Here is a 20,519-nt window from a genome sequence, read left to right as displayed (position 1 = left end):
ACGAATCGGTCGATATGGCCGATCCAAGGCCGATACCTAAAATCATGTGAGAGATCGACATCTTATAACTAATAATCATTGCAATAGGGTCTCTTATAACTAATAATAATATCTCTCTTTTTTTAAATAATAATAATAATTGATATAGCTGTGGATACTCTCAATTGTTATGTAAAACAATTCGTAAAATATCATAGGGGGATATGGGAAGGTCTTCTCTCCATAGTCATCAGGGATAGTGAATGGTTCCTAAGAATACTAAATATTTGGTCAACATAGGTGCGTGCACAATATTGTCTACTGGGTGTACAATGTTATCTGCTTAGAAGCTCACCTTCTTACTCTGTCCAAATACTTCTCTGCCATGGATGGACAGGAACTAACTAGGTCCTAAACATGTAGACTAGTTCGTAGATTTTGAAGTCTTGGATCATATTAAGAAAAGGAGATGTGTCAGTATATCTTACGTGTTAGAATACATTTTTTTTTTTGGTTAAATGGTCAATCGTATTGAAAAAAAAGAGTGTACAAAAAATAATTGGTAAATAGTCAAATACAACTACAAAAAAGTAACATTAATTCCCCACATTTGGCAATGTCAATGACAGGGAAATTAAAACGTTAAAAAACTCAAGCAAAAGTTAGAAATAGATTAACCAAAAACTCGGTCTACATTGAGCATCCATCGCTAAGTCATCATAAACCGATGGAGGGAGGGGCATCATCAACGAAAAGTCTTGAAGTCTTGCTGTCAATTTTACCAAGAAGTCAGTTACAAGGTTGTCTTCAAAATAGCAGTGGATTATTTTCCACTCAATTGATTGAAGGAAAACTTGAAGACCACACCAATTCTGCCAAACAAACCAAGGAACTTTATTACAGGACAATAGTAACGACACTGCCACAGAATTACATTCAATCCACAAGTTAGAAAAACCTAGATCCCTTGCATGCTCCAAACCCAAAATTAGAGCATGAAATTCTGCTTCAAAGTTTGTCATAGTGTCACATCACCATTGATGGAGCAACCCATTTATTTATTTATTTACTCTTGTGATATTATGTTATATTACAATTTAATACTTTAAACTCACCGGAACAGAGGAAAATAAAAAATAAAAAAGCTGAAGTTGTCAATGCAGAATCTTACAAGATTAGTTTGAACTTTCCTTATCATCTTAGGAGGATGGATACTAACATGTTATTGGTAAAAGAAATGTTTATGGATGGCAACAGAATTTGTGAACATATTATTGTTCTGGTCAGAATATTAGACATGCCAAGACCTTGACCTTAGTAATTGTTTAGAGGATTGCGTCCACCTCCTTGAGCACCTAGCTAATTGAGAGTCCTTCAAGTATGCTTTCTTTCTTACAGTACTCTGCAACCCTACTTTGAAGTTCCATGGATCCAATTTTAGTTAAGGGTTGCTTCGCCTTGAGAGCATTTGTGATAAGGATGAATCTTACGTCCAGCCTTTTGCCAACGTGATTTTAGATTCATCCTGGTGGCATGTGCATGTCAACTGCCATACACAAACAAACAGGAAAAAGTGTATTAACAATGAAAATCCTGAAACAACTCCTATGATTAAGAATAAGAATAGACCTCCCTTATTACCGGGCTTTTCCATTGCTTGTTTACTTGTAAGGTAGGTCTATTATTGGAATTTACATGTAAATTCTTGTATATGTACATGTAAATAGCATTCCGATTCTATTTCTTCGCTACACCCAGCAAAGAAGAAACTCCTGAGCACTAGCTGATCTACAACCAAAGAAGCAACGGTGTTCATAGATCAGCTCACAAACCTATGCACCTTTGGCCAGGTTAAAGAAGATCAAAAGCTTGTTTAGCTTTGATTAATCGGCTGCAAAGGATAGATTTCCATTGTCATTTCAGGGCGTGATAGTACAAGGGTTGTGTTGCGTGTGGAAATCTCCGATGCTTGGTTCACCCACGGATGAGCCTGCAAAGACCAAGTGATGAGCACAAGAGAGCCGGTGTGGCTCCGGCCTAGGACTCTCCGATGCTAAAGTTAGATCACCAGTGCAACAGCGTAACTGCGTAGTGAAAAGCCAGATGAGGAATGGTGCTCCATACCTGGGTATTTATAGAGTGAGGATGAGATGAGGCGGTTGGGAGAATCCTAGTATGGTAGGAGTCCTTCTTTTGGAAGGCTCTCTCGCGTAGAGCGGAGTAGAGAGCTATTTACGGGGTCGGACTCTTATTAAGGTAAGAGTCCATGTAAAGTGTGATTTCGTATTGCGCTGGGATCGTGGCTCGATCCTTATCCCGTGATTCTCGGGATGTGCTGACGTGGCCCCGCAATCCCCGGTGGGGCGCTATGGTAGCCTCTGTGGAGGAGGGCTCGGCCTCGGAGGTCGGCCCAGGAGGTCGGCCTCGGCTGCGGTCACCTCGGCCTTGGGAGGTCGGCCCAGAGGTTGGCCTTGGTAGTCGCTCGGCCGAGGGTTTATGGCTGACCTGTATGAGCTCGGCTCGGGCTCGGCCTCGCCACCTGGCTAGCTTGCGCGAGTCCGGCTCTGTCGGGTGACTTATCGGAGATGGGGTCGGCCCGGTTTCTGCTCGGCTCAATTCGGTTCTCGGGACTGAGGTCAGGTCGGCCATGTGGCAGCCTCTGATTGGTGGGGTGTTTTATGCCTCATCAGGTTGTTTAACCTAGAAACTGTCTTTGCTTGGCTAATGTCTGGGCAAAGAATTCTTGGGGGTGGGTCATGGCACAGGTGCTATTTGGAAAGTCTAGGATATCAGAGTTGGATTGCCAAGGTATAATAGCTGTTGTTTTGCTCTTGTTTATTGATTTAGACCCAGGCTTTCAGTTTTCTTTTTCTGTATTGTGCAAGCAATTCTCGGGCATTTCTGCCTCTTGATTTTCTCTTAGCTCTAATTGATATGTATTGTTTACCATCAATGTCTAAGGTCTGGATTTTTTTTTTCTTGTTTTTTGGAAATGAAAATAAATAGCCAACCCAGGGAGAGAAAGAGAGAGAGAGAGAGAGAGGACTTACAAAGCCAAATCCTTCGAGATGAGAAGGTGTCTCCGATGTTGTGTAATTATTACAATACATACCGAGGAAGACTTGGATAAAAGGAGTTTCATCAAAAAGCAGCAACTCCTCCATTATCTCTTCCTTTAGATTAAGCGTAATGATATTCCTCCGGAGTGCGATAACTCTTTAGTTTGGACTTGCCATTTTTCTTTATGCCGTTAACACTTGTGATTGTTGGCTGCAACGCCTTCTTCTTAACATTGATGAAAGGCTTGTTGTGTAACTCTGTGTTAGGATGAGCTCAAAGAACACCCATGTCATCAACACTGCCCTTGTTAAGTTGTTCTCAATCTTCTCTCCTACAACCATTAAAAGAAACTTATGTCTTGTGTTGTTACTTAATTCTCTTTCCTTTTATTTTTTTCTCTCAAATAGTTCATTATCTTCATAGGATATTAATATGATTTAAATGAGAACAGCAAGAAGGAAAAGGCCTAAAGTGATGCAGGACAATCTTGGACCGGGCCGACCCAACTGTTGTACTATATTGGACCGACCTAAACCTAGTTGAACCGGTTCCAGTTTGAGTGTTTGGATCTAGTAGGATTTTAGGAAGTTTATTTTATTTGGGAAATTATTATGTAATCTTTTATTTTAAGGTAGTTATTAGATACATAGGGAAATTTCCAATTTGAGTTTTATTGGGTTTCTATTTTTTTTTTTGTGGGTGAATAGGGTTTCTATTTTAATTAGCCTGGTTTTAGCAAGTAATTAGGAGCCTTTATTTTTGGGTGCCTTTTATTTCTCTTTATATATGATGTAATTCCTCATCAGAGACAAGCAAGAATGAATTAAAAAAAAGTGAGTTTGTGGGTGTGCACCCCACCATTTCTTCTTCTTCTCATGGCTTCTTCCTCCCTCCCTCCCCCTCTGATTTCTTCTTAGATTTCCCCTCTCCTATTATGTCCCCCATTATAAAGGGTCTGTAGTTACATTTGGGCAAATATGAGTGTTAAGAAGGAGAACCAGATGCTTGCTTGCAATTGTCTTCCAGGTGAGGGACCAAGGTCAAGATTTATCTGATATTCAAGAATCCACACCACGACCCCTATGGAAACGAAACCAACCATTGTCACCAGCCAAAGACTTAGGCTTAAAGGCTTTACGACCATCCAAGATTCTCTCTCCATATTATCTTTCATTGGCACTACCATTGTCACCGTAGATTTTGTAAAAGGCATTGTGTGATAGAACTTGATAATATTTCATTAACCTTGATTCTCTCTACAGTAATGGTAGAGTATATATACAAGAGTTTACACTTGATCTTATGAAATCCTAGAGAATAATATACAATAGGAAACTAGGGATTACATGAGATATTGCCACATGTGATAATGCTGAGAATGGTAAGTCTTTATATCCAAGGAATTGCACATGTGATAATGGAGAAAATGGTAACTGCATGGTAGGTGGAGAGAAAATAGGGAGAGAGAGGATCTCTCGGTTGATACACCCCCTCAAGGTGGGGATTTGATTGGCCGAATCTGCAGCTTGTCACGGAGAAAATTGAATCGAGCGGTGCTAAGTGCTTTAGTGAATACATTGGCGATCTGATCATTGGTTGAGATGAACTGGACCTGTAGTTCTACAAAAAAAAAAAAAAAAAAAACAAAAACTGGACCTGTAGTTCTCGGGCAGCGACTTTGTTATGAACAAAGTGAAAGTCAATCTCCACGTGCTTTGTGCGAGCATGGAAGACAGGATTCACCGATAAGTAGGTGGCCCCAATGTTGTCGCACCAGAGGATGGGAGGCGATGTGATAGGGATTCCAAGTTCACCAAACAAGGAACGTAGCCAGGTTAGCTCGGCACACGCATCAGCCACGGTCTTGTACTCAGACTCCGTTGAGGACCAGGCCACAGTCTTCTGTTTCTTCGAGGTCCAAGAGATCAAATTGGGACCCATATAAATAGCATAACCGCCTGTTGATTTCCTATCTGAGCTGTCACTGGCCCAATCAGCATCAGAGAATGTCTGTAATTGGATACTGTTGGCTTTAGTAAAAAATAAGCCTTGATCATGAGTGCCCTTGAGATACCGTAAGATACGTTTCACCATAGTCCAGTGATCCTCAGAAGGAGCGTGCATATATTGGCAAACCCGATTGACAGAGAAAGAGACATCAATGTCCAAGGTCTGGATTTTTTTCTTCTTGTTTTTTGGAAATGAAAATAAATAGCCAACCCAGGGAGAGAAAGAGAGAGAGAGAGAGAGAGAGAGAGAGGACTTACAAAGCCAAATCCTTCAGATGAGAAGGTGTCTCCGACTGTTGTGTAATTATTACAATACATACGAGGAAGACTTGGATAAAAGGAGTTTCATCAAAAAGCAGCAACTCCTCCATTATCCTGCTTCCTTTAGATTAAGCGTAATGATATTCCTCCGGAGTGCGATAACTCTTTAGTTTGGACTTGCCATTTTCTTTATGCCGTTAACACTGTGATTGTTGGCTGCAACGCCTTGCTATTAACATTGATGAAAGGCTTGCTTGTGTAACTCTGTGTTAGGATGAGCTCAAAGAACACCCATGTCATCAACACTGCCCTTGTTAAGTTGTTCTCAATCTTCTCTCCTACAACCATTAAAAGAAACTTATGTCTTGTGTTGTTATTTAATTCTTTTTCCTTTTATTTTTTTTTCTCAAATAGTTCATTATCTTCATAGGATATTAATTTGATTTAAATGAGAACAGCAAGAAGGTAAAGGCCTACAGTGATGCAGGACAATCTTGGGCCGGCCCGACCCAACTGTTGTACTATATTGGACCGACCTAAACCTAGTTGAACCAGGTCCAGTTTGAGAGTTTGGATCTAGTAGGATTTTGGGAAGTTTATTTTATTTGGGAAATTATTATGTAATCTTTTATTTTAAGGTAGTTATTAGATACATAGGGAAATTTCTAATTTGAGTTTTATTGGGTTTCTATTTTAATTAGCCTGGTTTTAGTAAGTAATTAGGAGTCTTTATTTTTGGGTGTCTTTTATTTCTCTTTATATATGATGTAATTCCTCATCAGAGACAAGCAAGAATGAATTAAAAAAAAGTGAGTTTGTGGGTGTGCACCCCACCATTTCTTCTTCTTCTCACGGCTTCTTCCTCCCTCCCTCCCCCTCTGATTTCTTCTTAGATTTCCCCTCCTATTTTGTCCCCCATTATAAAGGGTTTGTACTTACATTTGGGCAAATATGAGTGTTAAGAAAGAGAACCAGATGCTTGCTTGCAATTGTCTTCCAGGTGAGGGACCAAGCTCAAGATTTATCTGATATTCAAGAATCCACACCACGACCCCTACGTAAACGAAACCAACCATTGTCACCAGCCAAAAACTTAGGCTTAAAGGCTTTACGAACATCCAAGATTCTCTCTCCATATTATCTTTCATTGGCACCACCATTGTCACCCTAGATTTTGTAAAAGGCATTGTGTGATAGAACTTGATAATATTTCATTAACCTTGATTCTCTCTACAGTAATGGTAGAGTATACATACAAGAGTTTACACTTGATCTTATGAAATCCTAGAGAATAATATACAATAGGAAACTAGGGATTACATGAGATATTGCCACATGTGATAATGCTGAGAATGGTAAGTCTTCATAGCCAAGGAATTGCACATGTAATAATGGAGAAATGGTAAATCGCATGGTAGGTGGAGAGAAAATAGGGAGAGAGAGGATCTCTCGGTTGATACACCCCCTCAAGGTGGGGATTTGCTACACACATGAGATTTGAATATGAGTTTAGCGAAATTTTTGGTCTCACCATGTGGAGTACGGAGCCATTAATTTTAATCAGGGTTTTTGGAACAAATTATTGATGTATACTTAATGTTTACCTTATGCATCATTGTGTAATGATATGTGGAAACGAAGGATCCAATATCTGCTCAATGAGCAAGAATACTTAAAATACCTGATCACTGAAATGACCAAGCCTGCAGAGGGTACTACTGCTGCAAACGCCTCGTTTCATAGCTATTGCCTTACCCCCTATATGGGATACAACATCGTTGTTGTGCTCGGCCTCACTACCAGGGTCGAGAGTTTGCTCTAAAACCACTGTAACTATCCAACCCCTTTTATCAATAGCTCAGGATGTTCTTCCCTAGATGATGTGGGAATACAGTTCTTGGTTCACCTCACCGGTTAGTTTCTTGGCCTTGCCTCACCTCTTAGTTTCTTAGCCTAACCTCACCCTCTTTACAAGACTCAACGTCCCCGTTGTGCTAGCCTCACCACCAGGGTTGAGAATCATCTCTACTACCATTTATAACTCCCCAGCCTCATACCAAGCCACGATGTTGTTCGCGTTAGGGTGAAATCCTCACGGCTTTAAAACACGTCATACCAAGTAGAATAGGCCACCCTTTATCAATAGCTCAGGATTTTCTTCGCTAGCCGATGTGGGACTAAAGGTTCTTAGCTCAACTCACCGCCTCGTTTCTAAAGCATTGTAACGCTGGCTCGGTACGAACCAAGGGTAAAAAAGGAAACATCTTTTAAAAGAAAATCATGGGTATATCCATCTGATCCAACCAGATTCAGTAAGATCTAGTTTGGTATCAACTGAGATCAATTCCTATCCTGATATCAATTACTAAAATTGTATTTATCACTAAAAAATTTTAGGGAAGCATTTTTTTGTCTAGGTGTAGCCTACGCCAGTACTCCCATGTGTCTATCTCTCTCCTCCTTTAAACAAGGGGACAGAGCTGTCTTTTTATATGGGGAGGATAGAGATAAACTCATGGGAGTGCTGGCATAGGCCATACTCCCAGTCATAGTTCTTTTTCCCATAATTTTAAGATCCACCTTCATTCTCTCTAAATAGAAAATATTATTCTTTGATGATGTTACCCCATATTAACTAGGAACATATAGATTGGACCATACAAAGATGTTGATTTTCTTTGCTTCCTTGATTATTTCAAGTTTTTTTTGTAAGGATTAGATCGAACGGTCGTGGTTGCTGATGTAGTCAATTAATAAAATAATATAGATATGCAACCTTCTAGTACAAAGATTTTAAAGTATCGTTGTAGCTACTAGCTGACTGGTGCAATTCTCCCTCTTGAGGAAAGAAATGATTCTAGATCTCCTCTGAAACGTGTGTAGCTCCCTTCCTCTGGTCAAAGGCGAAAACTCAGAAATTCATATAGCTCCTTCCTTTGACCTTTTAATTTTTTTTTTTTTATTTATTTCTCTTGACTATAAAGAAGACTTCAATTAATTTGGCAGAAACTGTACATGCAGATAGAAAGTACGGAACTTGAGATGTTAATGGACCATCACATGGTAGTTAAGCATGGCCAGCATTTTTCTTTCCCTAATTAAACTGCCACTAATCCTTGGAGACATACTAAAGATAGAAATACTCAGAAAAATGATACTAATAATAGTTGATTTATTATATAACATATTTATTTTTTGCTAAAGGTCAGCAAATAAACTTTATTACTTTTTTTTTTTGGTAGAATGAACTTTATTAAAATAAAATAATAAAGAATGAGAGAATACAATCCCTTGAATTACTATTCAACTTTCAACGTGGTCATCAGCAGAACAGCAAAAAACACTATAAAAACCTATATCTAGATCTCATTTGAGCATCCCATAAAACATCATTAGTATGAAGTTTGAAGCTCCATCCCAGATTGTATACGTCATTGACTTAGTTGCATGTTCCTCAAAATACTCTCCAGATCAACCCTCTCCCGCACGCATCTAAAGCACCACGGTGAATGGATTCCCATTCTTTGTGGCTTAAGGAAAACTCAGTCCACATATTATTTTCAGATTACAATTGCAGTTGGTCTTTTCGGATTTTGATTATTGAGCTTAGTATACCTTATTTACTCCAATTTTAATGTTATCTAAACTTTGATTAGTAGATGAGTTTTTTTGGCCTTGTAAAGCTGTGGAAGTCCCATCTATGTCAGATAAAGTAGTTGATGGACTTGCATAATTAGAAAAGGTCTACGAGAATATAATCAATATATATGTTCTAGTGTTTTGAAGAATCAGAGATAGAAGAGGTTGGCTATACTCGTCATGAAGATAGAAATAATGGAAGCCAAGATGACAACTTCCGGTTGTTAAACTTGAAGTTTATGGAAAAAAAACAAAACAAAAGAGGCATTATTGTAAGAAAGTCATTGAGATTAGACACTTGTACGAATTTAAGAAGGCTCTTAGATATTTCAAATGGAAAATAAGTGGTGTCAAAGGAGAAACGATACAGTCGATTGACCAAACTTAAGTCCAACTTGGATAGCTAGGAGGGTACATCTGTGCTAATTAATGTAGGGAACCACTCAAAAACAGAGGGTGATCATTTCACATGTGGGGCCTAAGTGGGATCCATCTATGAAATGACCACCAAACCCCTGTTTTTTGGGTGGTTCCCAAGCACTGGACCATCTAGCTCCCACCACGGTTGGATAAGAGTTAGGTCTGAATGCTCTAACTCCCGCCACGACTTAAGAAGGCTTTTAGATATTTCAAATGGAAAATAAGTGATGTCAAAGGAGAAACGATACAATTGATTGACCAAACTTAAGTCCAACTTGGATAGCTGGGAGGGTACATCTGTGCTAATTAATGAGGGTCAAATCTTAACACCCCCCCCCCGCCTAGCTGGGAGGGTACATCTGTGCTAATTATTGAGTGTCAAATCTTAGCCCCCCCCACCCCACGCGCTTAAGCCAGTGTCGTGAAGACCTGGGTCCTGTCCAACTGTGACGGGAGTTGGGTCCAGTGCTTGGGAACCACCCAAAAACAGGGGATGGTCATTTCATATGTGGGGCCCAGGTGGGATCCACCTATGTCGTTTAGCGGGGTTGGATGCTCTAACTCCCGCCACGGCTGGATAGAATCCTTTTTCGTGACGTGAAGATTTGAGTTAGAATGAATTGGGGTATGAATAAAATAATATTATTTAAAAAAAAAAAAAAAGATATGAATAAACAACTCAATAATTAATAATAGAGGCAAGAGATTACTATCTGAACGTGGAGCACTAGCATATAGTCAATGAGAGTGTCGTAGGGATATCAACATAGTTGCAATATTTTATTCCATAAAGGGTAGGAGAATACTTTCACATGCTCTTGTGTTTGGATGCAGGAACCATGCAACCAGGTTGTATTCTTATTACCTAATTATTTTTGCCTAAAGTTTCAATACTGTTGAAATTTGAATGGACGACGTGTCACTGGGAGACCTACACACCTTAAACCAGAGAGTGAACACAAGAGGGACAGATTAGGATTCCTTCGAGGACTTTCTGATGCTTAAGTCAAAATCCGAATAACAAGATAAGAGTTTGGGATTTTAAGAGAGTAGTAGTGAATAGAATAGTTACAGGAATGGAAGGATTATGTGGGGAGATCGAGATTTCGCTTTCCTCATTCATAGGCCCAAGAATGGTCTCTAGGTGGGATGATTGATCATTACCTTTCTTGGGTGTAGACTTTCAATCCTCTATTATTGTTTCTTGTATTTGTCTGGGTATGCCAGGACATTAAACATTTGTACTCTTTTTTTTATCTAATTTATAATCTTGCTGACCTTTAGCAAAAAAGAATAGTTCCACTCCTGGCTGGTACCTTACCCACTCCCTATCCCCCCCCACCCTAAAAAGTAAAATATATATAAAAGCTCTCAATTCCAAAAAGAGAAAAAAAAATAAAAAAATTCCAGATGTTGTCTAAAGAATTTACCTTGAGCTTTATGTTCCTATTTATAGGAGAAGTGGTGGATTAATCTGCTTCTTAGTGGAGAGGTGAAGTGTCCACGCCTCTCATCGTAGAAGTGGAATGCTCAGACCTTTCTGCATGAAGGTAACGTGCTCAGACTTCTCAACAAGAGTTGGAGTATTCAGGCTTTTTTGTAGGGAGTTGGAGTGTTCAAACTTCTCAGGACTCTACAACGTTGACCCAATAAACCTATATAACAGATGGGAAGTAGTTTTCTGTACGGGAGTGTGGCCTACGCCAGCACTCCGTAGGCCACACTCCCATGTGTCTCTCTATATCCTCTTTAAACAAGGGGACAGAAGTGTCTTTTCATATAAGGAGGAGAGACAGACTCATGGGAGTGCTGGCGTAGGCCACACTCCCGGACGGAGATCTTTTCCCCATAACAGTAATCAAATGCCTTGTTTTAGTCTATCCACGTATAGCACGAATATACCACCAAAGTTATGTGGGTTTTCTAACTTCTTAGAGAACTGGCATGCATTCGCCTCTTGACCAAACAAACAAAAAAGGGGATATGATTCGCTGCATTTTAAGGTTGGAACTGCCTTGGTTGTGTAATGCCAAGTTCCCGACATGAAGCATTTATGGGATTTGTATTGTTTGCCAAATTCCAATTGACTTAGTCAAGAACCAGCACCCCTTGTCAAATTGCTTGTGGCTTCGATGTTCTTAATATGTGAGTCCCACATTTGGGATTTACAGCTCATAGTAGTAACTAAGTTTCAAATTTCAAATTTTAATTCTATAAAATACCCATATGCATGTCCAAGGATGCTTATAGTAGTACTCCAATCAATAGTATGAACTGTTGCATGATTGGGGATTTTCAAAATTATATAAGATAAGTAAGATCCCCTATTGAGAAGAAGCAGAAACAGAATATACATGGGAGGGAGATCCAACTCCAGAAACTACTGGAGCCCCCCCCCCCCTCCCCTCCCCCAAGAAAACAACTGCCCAAAGGCTTACACAAGGGAAGGACCAATGGACACTTAGGTAATAGCATCCATAACCCTATTCGAACAATCACTGTCACACCCCAACCCCAACCCTAGGGTTTTGATATGATTAGGATGCTTACAAACATCCTAACCACCATCAGGATCTCGATGTAATGGCTCAAATCACAATCAACTCAAAAGACAAATATCGCATATACATTAGAGTGTGTAAAGAAACACAATTACCTTAGAAGCAAAAGTATAAACTAGAGTGTGGAAGTGTATATCATCATTAAAGGAGATTCAAACATCTAAGTGATAAGTAATTCAGCATATTACATTTTATCTCAAAAAGGTCAACTAAAGGCTAAAACCATAATAAATAAAGGGGAAAATTACACTATCACCCATTGAAGTTTGTGCTAAATACAGTGCGACCCTCTATGTTTTCAAAATGTACACCCTGACCCCCTGAGTTTAGGGTACTTGTTACACTCAGCCCCACTTCGTTAGAGCGTTCCGGTTAGTTGCTGACGTGTTGGCCATTGATGCCTTAAAATGACAAATATACCTTTAACCGAAAACCTGCTATTCCTATCTCATCAGTTTTAATTTTTTTTATTCAAATCTGCCCTCGGTTTTGTTTCTTTATTCAATCCTTTTATTTATATTTTTACTTCTTGTTACTTTTTCTTCTTCTTCACCTCCTTCTAAAACACCTTTTGCCTCCCGCCGCCGCCACCACCACCACCTCCCGCCTCTTCTTCCTCTCAACCCCACTCTCTAATCTCATTGTTTTCAGAGTTTTTCTTCTCATCTTTCTCCCACGCTGTACACATCTCACCTCAGGATCCTAATGCAGAAACATGAATTCTGATATAGGATTTGTCATTTAGAAGAAGAGGAACAAGGGTTTGAAAAGGGAAGAGCAGACGATAGGTGGGAAAAAATACGAACTCACATGCCATCTGAACCGAACCCATTTTATTCTCTGTGAAAATTCAGAATTAAAGAAAGGGGAAACCATTTGATGGAAAATCGATGTGTTCCCTTTTTCACATGCCATCTGAACCGAACCCATTTCATTCTCTGTGAAAATTCTGAATTAAAGAAAGGGGAAAACGTAAGTGTTTTGAACCCCTGCCTCCTTCCTCTTCTCTGTCTACATTCCAAGTTGATAGCATCGGCGAGTCTTCATTCCCAGAATCTCATTTGATTGCAGCGGCAGCCAACGAGTCTCTGGACTATCTTCTCGGGTTGAAGATGAACTGCTGTGAAGTTTGAGACTAGTTTTCAGGCAGCATAAAAGCAATGGAACAAATAGATCAGATGATAGAGACTGGATGATTACTGAAGACACATGGATCATGAAGACTAGTGGTTCCTCGAAGACACATGTAACTGCCTCACTTGTAGCAAGTCAAATGCTTCCCATGTGTTGGGTTATCACAATGTCAAGACTTGCGGGTCCCAATTTTATTATTCATTTATGAATGAAGCAAAATGTGTTTAAATATTCCATCCCTGCAAGCCAACTTTCCCAAATCGAAGCAACCATTTTGTTTTGCTGCCATTGCTACTTTCTCAACCCAGTGAATCCACCCAAGCTCCCCTCTCCATCAAACGTTCATATCACCACCAAGCAATCAGAACCCCTTTGTTACTATCACAAGATTCCCTTCCCCACATTACCAACCTCATCTTGAAAAGAAAACCAGAAATCCTAACCAAATCCCTAGAAAAATGTGATGTACAATGGTCCCCTGATGTTGTTGATCGAGTCCTGAAACACCTCTGGAATGATGGCCCCAAGGCTCTTCAGTTCTTTGAGTCCCTTGATCGCCTCCCAAACTACAAGCATTGCACCTCCACCTTTGGTCATGCCATCGACATTGCTGGCTGATTGCATGACTACAGGGCCCTTTGGATCTTCTCGATCGTCAGAAATGCACTAAAAACCCTAGATCGTAAGGTGTGGGATGAAGGTTGCGATGGTGGGGAGGTGGTTGAAGAAGAAGAATAAAGAAGAAGAGAAGAAATAGTGGTGGGTCCTACTTTTTTATGTTAGAAAAATATAAAAATTAGAATAGGGTAATTTTAATTGAAGGGCAAAATTGTTATTTAAATTTTGGGAAGCAGTTCTCTGTCCAGGAGTGTGGCCTACGCCAGCACTCCTATGTGTCTATCTCTCTCCTTCTTAAAACAAGGGGGCAGAGGTGTCTTTTCACATGGGGAAGAGAGAGATAGACTCATGGGAGTGCTAGCATAGGCCACACTCCCGGACAGAGAACTTTTTTTTTTTTTAATTTTATACTCAACACCGTCCACTTAAAGGTCCTGGGTGTATATTTTAAAAATACAGGGGGTCGTACTGTATTTAATATAAACCTCAAGGGGTGGCAATGTAAGTTTTCTTAAATAAAATTATACAAGGTTACATAATGCAAATGATGACTTTCAAAGGAAATAAAAGATAAGTTCCCTCGATCTAGATGCCCCACTGGCACAGTCATCAATAGCTACTCAACATCATAGCCCGAAGTCATCATCTATGAATCAGCAATACCGAACAAAATATAACCAAAGAAGGAGCACCATCAAAATATCACCTGCAAACACATCTAAAAAGGTTGCGTAAAGAAGGGTAAGTTCCACTAAGCTCAATGAGGGGATGGGGAACACACAAACGAAAACACATAGTCCATGTTGCATGAATTAATTAGCAATATTAGTGATGCAGCCGAACTACATGAAGAAGCCATAGAGGCTAATGGTACACACCCCAAATCCCTTAGGAGATCGGTTAGGATCAAGAATCATACAAAAAATGATTCTTTCAAGAAGGCCAGCTCATGGATTACAAGGATCCCCCACCCTTGTGCGTATAAAGACTTTCTTATTATTTCTCTTGGCTCCTATTTTTACTCTTGGAAAGTATATCACTATAATCCTTGTATTTATGGGAAGCTCTGATACCACTTGATGCAAGCACGAAGCATGAACTTCAAAAAAAGTGTCAAGAATCGAAGGAAGACAAGAAGAAGAGAAGAATGAAAATACTTATGCCTTTGTGTACAATGAAAAGAAAATTATTTTAGTACTATCCAAGGATTCGATTAAGACTCCCATTGTTGAAAATTTTAACTTGCTCACTTTGCGAGATTTATGAAGTGTTTTGGATGGTTCGCCGGTGGTCTACATGCTCTTGAATAAAGTGGACAATGGAGAAGTTGATTCCTTAATCCCTAATATGGTGAAGCAATTGATGGAGGAATTTAGTGATGAGTTTCCCATTGACCTCCCTCATGGTCTTCCACCAATGAGGAGCATTCAACATTGAATTGATTTGATGCCCGAATCATCACTACCTAACCTAGCTACCCCACTACCACATGAGCCCCACCGAACATGAAAGAGCTACATCGGCAAGTCACAGAGTTGATGGACAAAGGTTTCATCCAAGAAAGCCTTAGTCCTTGTGCAGTTTTAGCCCTATTAGCCCCAAAGAAGAATGGAACATGGAGAATGCGCATTGCTAGTCGCGTCATCAATAAGATAATGATCAAGTACCATTTTCCTATACCCCAGTTGGATGACTTATTGGACCAACTTGCCGGTGCAACTATCTTTTCTAAACTTGATCTGAAAAGTGGCTACCATCAAATATGGATCAAGCCTGGTGACGAGTAGAAAACGGCCTTCAAGATCCATGACGGTCTCTTTGAATGGTTGGTAATGCCTTTTGGTTTGTCAAACACATCTTCCACTTTCATGCGTTTCTAACCCAAGTCTTGCAACCCTATCTTGGTAAATTTGCAGTGGTGTACTTTGATGATATTCTAATTTTTAGCAAATCTACTAACGAGCACATGCAGCACCTTCGTGCCATCCTACTCGTACTTCGCAAGGAGAAATTATATGTAGCGGTAGAGAAGTGCTATTTCTTAAAAGAACAGATCCTATTTCTAGGGTTCAATATATCTGGTGATGGCATCTCCGTTGACCACACCAAGATAAAGGTGATCCAAAGCTAGCCGACTCCCACCAAGGCACCAACATCCATGAAGTCCGAAGCTTCCATGGGCTGGCCTCTTTTAATCGATGCTTCATGTCCCATTTCAGTTCCATTGCTATCCTACTGACAGCATGTATGAAAAAACTCCAAACTTTTAACGCCGTACCACCTTCCACCAGATAGTGATTCGTCGATTCACACCTAGGAGGCCCACAATACTGACATTTTGAAGCTAATGGTAGCCCCATCTTCATGATGGTGTCATCCGTTGGAACTCCCCCACTCAAGACTTGCCAAGAGAAGAATCCAATATTGGTAGGAATCATTAGATTCCAAAATCATTTAGCAAATGGTATTTCTGCCGAGATATTTATGATTTCATTCCACAAGGATTTAGTGGAGAATTTACCATCCCTTGCCGGAGTCCAAACAAGGGTATCCTCCTTGTCAGATAGAAAAAACTTACCATTCATTAGGCTGTCCCGAACTTCGACTGAATCAATCCTAAGCAACATCTCTTGATTTCAAATCCCTTCCACACTTATAACATCTTTGACCCGAATAGATAAATCAAGATGAAGAGATCCATCTACATAATCCACCAAAAGCCCCCCATTTCGATCAGTTATCCAGCCAAAAATTAATTTATCCTTTTCCAATGAGCCACCGAGTTTTGAAAGCAAAAAACCTTCATGCAACAAAGCTCTTTTCCAGGAGATCAACCCACCTGCCTTCAATCCTGCCAAGATAATATGTTCTTTCTTTAGATCTTTTACCTTAAACAAGGAACACCACAGCGATTTAGATCGAAGACAAGGTTCTCCATAGGCCCTTTAAGCACAAAGCCAGACTTATGTCTTCTAAACAACGGATACCCAAGCCACCTTCCTTAAACGGTTTACACACCTTATTCCAACCCAGCCAGTGGTGTCGCTTGCCCCAATCAGATTAAACCCACAAGAAATCAGCACAGATACTATTAAACCTTCTAACCATAGTTTTAGGGATATCCAAGGTTGAAATAATGTGAATCGGCATTGAAGCGAGCACATATTTGAGCAAGATCACTCTCGCCCCTGAGAACAATAATTTCCCTTTTCAGTCAGCCACCATCCTTCTCATTTTAGCTAAAAAATTATCAAAGAAATTAATGTGAAGACGCCCAGCATATAAAGGAGCACCAAGATAAGAGATTGGCAATCTCTTTCTGGTAAACCCCGTGATTGATGCTACCATGCGGCACCTGTGATTGGGGTCTTTCTCGCTTATTACGAAGCAGCTCTTAGCCTTATTAACTAGCTGCCTAGAAAAATTTTCATACCTATTGATGAAGCCAATGATTTGTTTCAAAAAATTCTTTAGCCCCTTAGAAAATCTTATGGTATTATTTGCAAATAATCTGTGTAAAATTCTTGAGCATCCCCGAGGCAGTTGAAAGAATTTTGCTCTTCCCTCCACAAACAGGAATCTTAAATCTCTACTAAGGACCTCCTCTGCAAGAATAAATAGAAATGGCGACAATGGGTCCCCTTGGTGCACTCCCCTTGAAGATTTAAAAAAGCCTGACCACCACCACCAAGAACCATAGAAAACGAACAATTTTCCACCATTTTTCTGATCAGGTTGATCCACTCCTCCGCAAAGCTAAACTTCCTTAAAACTTTGTATAAAAAATCCCATTCCAGCTGGTCATATGCCTTCATCATATCCAACTTTAGCACCACATTGGCTCCACGGTTACCCCTATCGATATCCTGAACCACTTCTTGCATCAGAGCTATATTATCATGAATGTTCTGCTCCTGTAAAAAAGCTTCTTGCTCCTCCGAGATAATGGAGGGAGAATGGTAGCAAGCCTTATAGAGATAATCTTAGCAATTATTTTATAAGCGAAATTACACAAACTAATAGGGCGAAAGTCAGACATTACCTCTAGGTTACCCTTCTTTGGAATTAACACCAAGTTGGTCGATGTGTAGCACCAAGGCAAGAAACCCCTTGCAAAGAAATCCTTGACCATGGCCCAAACATCGTTACCAATGATCACCTAGCAGGCCGTAAAAAAGTAGCCAATGAATCCATCTGGACCTGGGGCACTATCTGCCGACAAACCAAAAACCACCGCCTTAACCTCTTCCAAAGAAGGGGAAGCCAATAGGAGCACACTCTCTTCTTTTGAAATCAGAGTGGGGATGTATTGCAAAAGTTCCTCATCCTGCTGACAATTTTGAGAAGAAAAAATGTCAAAAAAATATTTCACCGCCTCATTTGGTATACCAGTTGCATCTATGACCCAGTTTCGATTGATGTCTTTAATTTTATCCACACACTAATGTCGTCTTCAAACATTGACCATGGTATGGAAAAACTTTGTGTTTCTTTCCCTCTCCTTGAGCCATCTCACCCTCGATTTCTGCCTCCAAAAAATTTCCTCTTGAAGTAACACTTCATTGAGAGCTTTTTTAGCCTCCTCCAGTTCCCCCCTATTGTCTCATTAGAATTTTGCTCATACTCCACTTCCGCTTTGCAAACTCTATCTTCAGCCCTTCTAACATTTTGGTGAATATTTTTGAACACCTTTTTATTCCAAATCGAAGCTGAGATCAAAGGGCTTAAGTTTTAGAAAAAGATTATGCAATGGAGATCCGTAGCAAGGTGACGACCAACATTTCCTAACATAATCCATAAAGCTAGGGTGGAATAGCCACATTTGATGGAATTTAAAAGAATAAAATTTCTCAATCACCTGAATAGCACAATCCAACAGAACGAGGGCATGGTCCGAACAAGTCCTGCATAAATGAGTCACTTTACTCACAGCAAAATAATTAGCTCAGAGGCCATTAAATAGAAAGCGATCAAGACGGGCAACAACTTTTCCGCCGCCCATCTGATTATTGGACCAGGTGAAGGAATTACCTTGGAAACCCCCATCAAAAAGCCCTGCAACATTCACAAAATTCCCAAATTCCTCAAGAGAGATTGGGCAAGACGATCTTCCTCCTACCTTTCCCAATGGAACAAGAATTGCATTAAAGTCCCCCCCGACCGCCCAAGGAAGGTTAGAGGATTGTGCATTTTTCAATAAATCAGCCCATAACTGCCTACGATCCCCCACCTAGCAAAGGGCATGAACAAAGTTAATTAAGACCTCAGAAGAATTGTACGAAGAGCATTCCAAGGAAACAAGCTGCACGTGTTCTTTAACTACTTTAACTTGAATATCCCTTTTTCAAAAACCCAAATTCTTTCTCCATTCTCCATTCCACTAGAGCACACCACATCCATCCCAATCTTCCTCATAATACGTGAAGCCTTTGCAAATTGAATTTTTGGTTCCGCAATAGCAACCATCTCCACCTTGTCACATAAAATGATAGCTTTCAAACGCCTCAAAGACGACTTATTTCCCAAACCCATAATGTTCCAAAAAAACACGATCATTAAAAACACGACGAGGGGGGGGGGAGGAGGGTTAGGTTCTATAGACCTAGTAATCATTCCTCGGTGCACCGAGTTTTCATGCAATTCAATATTTTTATTCTTTCCTTTCCTTGGGTTCCTTGGAGAATTCTCTGAGTTGTTAACACCACTTTCCTTGAGCGGTTGTTTTTGTTCTGCCCTGTCTTCAATCCTCTCCCTCGCAACGGTAAGGCAAAGTCTTTCTTTTAAAGAAGCTTGAAAAGCCTTAAAATCCTCCAATAGAGCAATACAGTTTGGGCCTTCCCCTTTTCTCGTAATCATATGAAGATCATCTCTGGCATGCCGGGCAGCAAAGTGGGTATCAAAATAAGCCTTGGGGGATCCTCCCAAAGAATGAGGTCTAACAACAGCCATAGCATCAAATCCATTCTCTTCCTCCCCCGAACTTGCTTCACTTATGACATCCAAGGGCATCTGCCTAGATCGAACAACCAAGGAGTGCCCCGTAGTAGATGCAACCTGACCCCGAGTATTAGAATCATTTTCCGCTACAGAATTTGATATCACATGTGGCCCCTAGGCCTCCACATTACTAATAGCAGCTTCACGGCTAACCTCCTTCAATAGGCTCTCGCCTGTAGCATTTACAACCACTCTAGCACCAACAACATCTTCTCTGGCTTCATCATAGGCACAAAGCTAGACAATGATATTGCAGTTGCAGCCGCAAAGTTAATCTTCCGTGATGGTGCGCTGTGTTGCGGCCAGATTGACATACCTTGGTGCAAGCTACCTCCATCTTAATCTGTATGGTATTGTCTTTCAATGGTTTAAATGATGTTACCATGCCATGATATGGGTAGAAGTCTTGTTGTGCTTCCGAAGCAAAATCTGGTTCAAGTCTTTCAAAACCATCATGTTTGCCAACATCCTCATCTGGGTACTTGTGGAAGATTGGAGGTTTGCTAAAGTCAACATGTCATGAATTGATCATCAGCAACTTTTTGGCAAGGTTGCTGATTTTCCTCTGCAAGGTTTATTGTTTCATCTGGAGCTGTGTGGTCGTCTCTACACATGGGTGCCATGACAGATCTCTAGTTGGCTTTGATTACCAAATAATGCAAGCACGAAACTTAGATGCCAACTATCGTACTCTTCTAGGATCAATAGAGGGTGGGGTATGCTCAACCAGCACGATACAAGCTCTTCTAGGCCTGTCTTCAAGCTCTTCAAGGCTTGGAAGGGAGAGAAGTTCATCAAGACTTTAAAAGGAGAAACTCCAAAATTCAATTCAATATTCAAT

General features: G+C 40.3%; 1 long non-coding RNA gene across 1 annotated transcript; it reads right to left on the bottom strand.

The window, feature by feature from the left end:
* Nucleotides 1-1,252: 1,252 nt before the first annotated feature.
* On the bottom strand, nt 1,253-19,517 carry LOC122660008. Its single transcript, XR_006332597.1, has 3 exons — nt 19,507-19,517; nt 10,088-10,095; nt 1,253-1,379 (listed from the first exon to the last, which is right to left on the bottom strand). It is a non-coding gene; the product is annotated as an uncharacterized LOC122660008 (long non-coding RNA).
* Nucleotides 19,518-20,519: the final 1,002 nt, after the last annotated feature.

This window comes from Telopea speciosissima, chromosome 4 (genome assembly GCF_018873765.1).
Source record: "Telopea speciosissima isolate NSW1024214 ecotype Mountain lineage chromosome 4, Tspe_v1, whole genome shotgun sequence".
NCBI lineage: Eukaryota > Viridiplantae > Streptophyta > Magnoliopsida > Proteales > Proteaceae > Telopea > Telopea speciosissima.
This window is presented reverse-complemented; position numbering and strand designations above follow the sequence as displayed.